General features: G+C 39.0%; 1 pseudogene; it reads left to right on the top strand.

The window, feature by feature from the left end:
- Positions 1–1,385: 1,385 nt before the first annotated feature.
- On the top strand, positions 1,386–2,290 carry LOC119523352 (annotated as a pseudogene).
- Positions 2,291–3,023: the final 733 nt, after the last annotated feature.

Raw genomic sequence — 3,023 nt, 5'->3', positions numbered from 1 at the left:
GACCGGCAATGGCTCTGTCTATAAAGATCTCACAAAAATTCTGTTGGCTTTGCATGAAGCACGCAGGGGTCAAAGCCATCAGACAACAGGACTTTCCACAAATCCTTTCTGCTTAACTCCTTTTCCAATCTTGGCTTGTACTGAAATGGCAGCTGGATTCCATGTTTGGTTATATCCTCACATTGGGCTGTAGCTTCTGGGATTCCACCCACTGGAAGCCCATAATTTTCCAAGCCATCAACTGGTTTCTTTGAACCAAAGAGTTCAGTTCTAAGTTTATCTCTCTCTGCTCGCATTTTACTATAAGCTACAAGGACAAGCCAAGATACATCCTCCACACGTAGTCTGGAGATCTCCTCAGCTAAACATTCCAGGTTGTTGCTTCCAGATTCTTCCTTCCATCTGACACCAGGACTCAATTTTGCCAAATTCTCTGCCACTTTAAAACAAGGATCGCCTTTCTTCCAGTTTACAACAACACATTCATCATTTCTGCTCAGGGCCTCATCAGAAGTATCTTTAGAGTCCATATTTCCATAAACAGTCTCTTTAAAGTAATTTTGGCCTTTTCTATCAAGCTCCTCACAATTCTTCCAGATTCTTCCCCTTATCCATTTAAAAAGCCAGTCCAACATGTTTGGTATTTGCAAACTCAGCAGCAAAAGCACCCCACTTCTCTGGTACCAAAATCTGTCCTAGTTTGCTAATGCTGCGGAATGCAAAACACCAGAGATGGATTGGCTTTTATAAAAAGGGGGTTTATTTGGCTATACAGTTACAGTCTTAAGGCCATAAAGTGTCCAAGGTAACACATCAGTAATCAGGTACCTTCACTGGAGGATGGCAAATGGCGTCCGGAAAACCTCTGTTAGCTGGGAAGGCACGTGGCTGGCGTCTGCTCCAAAGTTCTGGTTTCAAAATGGCTTTCTCCCAGGACGTTCCTCTCTAGCAAGCTTGCTCCTCTTCAAAACGTCACTCACAGCTGCACTCTCTTCAGTCTCTTTGAGTCAGCATGTTTTATATGGCTCCACTGATCAAGGCCCACCCTGAATGGGTGGGGTCACACCTCCATGGGAGTATCCCACCAAAGTCACCACCCACAGCTGGGTGGGGCACATCTCCATGCAAACAACCTAATTCAAACGTTCCAACTTAATCCCCACTATTCTGTCTGCCCCACAAGATTGCATCAAAGAATATGGCTTTTTCTGGGGGACATAATACCTTCCAACTGGCACAGTTCATAAAGCAAGTCTCAACAAATTTAGAAAAATTGATATTATGCAAAATGTCTCCTCAGATCATACTGGAATGAAGTTGGAAATCAATAACAGGCAGAAGGGACTTCCCTTCCACCCCGGCTGTGCTGACCTCCCGCCAGAGCCATGGAGGATGAGGTGGTCTGTGTTGCCAAGAAGATGGACAAGATGGTGCAGAAAAAGAATGCAGCTGGAGCATTAGATTTGCTGAAGGAGCTTAAGAATATTCCGATGATTTTGGAATTATTACAGTCCACAAGAATTGGAATGTCAGTTAATGCTATTCACAAGCAGAGTACAGATGAAGAAGTTATTTCTTTAGCAAAGTCTCTCATCAAATCCTGGAAAAAGTTATTAGATGGACCATCAACTGATAAAGACTTTGAAGAAAAGAAAAAAGAACCTGCCATGACAGCGCAGAATAGCCCTGAAGCAAGAGAAGAAAGTAGCTCCAGTGGCAACATAAGCAGCAGAAAGGATGAGGCAAATGCTTGAGATATTTATGTTTCATCTTTTCTTCGGGCACCAAGCACTTCTGATTCTGTACAGTTAAAGTTTAGGGAGATGCTTGCCGCAGCTCTCTGAACAGGAGATGACTACATTGCTATTGGAGTTGATGAGGAAGAATTAGGATCTCAAATTGAGGAAGCTATATATCAAGAAATAAGGAACACAGGCATGAAATACAAAAATAGAGTACAAAGTAGGATATCAAATCTTAAGGATGCAAGATTCCAAATTTAAGGAAAAATGTACTGTGTAGGAATATTCCACCTGACTTATTTGCTAGAATGACAACAGAGGAAATGGCTAGTGATAAACTCAAAGAGATGCAGAAAAACTTGACCAAGGAAGCCATCAGAGAGCATCAAATCACCAAAACGGGTGGAATCCAGACTGACTTGTTTACATGTGGCAAATGTAAAAGGAAGAACTGTATTTATACACAGGTACAAATCCATAGTGCTGATGAACCAATGACAACATTTGTTGTCTGTAATGAATGTGGAAATTGATGGAAGTTCTGTTGAGTTTGGAGAATTGGCAAGATGTCTGGACCATTAAGAAAATGGACTTTGTAATTACCTTTGAAACTCTGTCAAGCAATTAGTTTTCTGGCAAATCAGATTTTTAAAGCAGCATACAGCCCTTGGGTTAGACTGTTATTGACGCAACATCCCTTTCTTAAATGCTTTCTGTAGTTTCAGATCCAGTAGGGAGACCATATAATAATTGTATGGTATCTGTTTCAGAATATTTTTTTCATTTTTATAAGTAAGTTGATATTAAACTTTTATCAATTAAACTTTCACACTCAGTTTTTTCTTTTCTTCTTAAAGGAAAATGTACCTTAAATTTTACAGTCTGAAACATACACTAAAAATGCTATTCTTCTTTGTTTGTACATAAATGGAAACTACATTTTTTTCCATCTTGGCATGTACCTGCAAATATTAAAGGAGAAGAAAAGGTAATATAATTTTAGGTTTATCAAATATGGTGTGTATTCAAATAATACTTGACAAGCTTATTTAAATTGTACATCATATTTGAAACATCATATGAATTTGATTTTAATAATTAGGATCTCAAGCCTGGGATAATTGGATATTTTGCATTTGTAACTAACCATGATCATCATTTCTTGTAATTTCTTGCACATGTATATTATTTGTTCTTAATAGATTTTACTTTTGGAATCATGACTTTGTTTTGTCAAAATCAGTTTCGTTTTGTTGTTTGTGTGCCTGTTTGACTTTGTAG

Source organism: Choloepus didactylus, chromosome X (assembly GCF_015220235.1).
Source record: "Choloepus didactylus isolate mChoDid1 chromosome X, mChoDid1.pri, whole genome shotgun sequence".
Lineage (NCBI taxonomy): Eukaryota > Metazoa > Chordata > Mammalia > Pilosa > Megalonychidae > Choloepus > Choloepus didactylus.
Note: the sequence above shows the minus strand (reverse complement) of the source record. Positions and strands in the feature narration are given on the sequence as shown.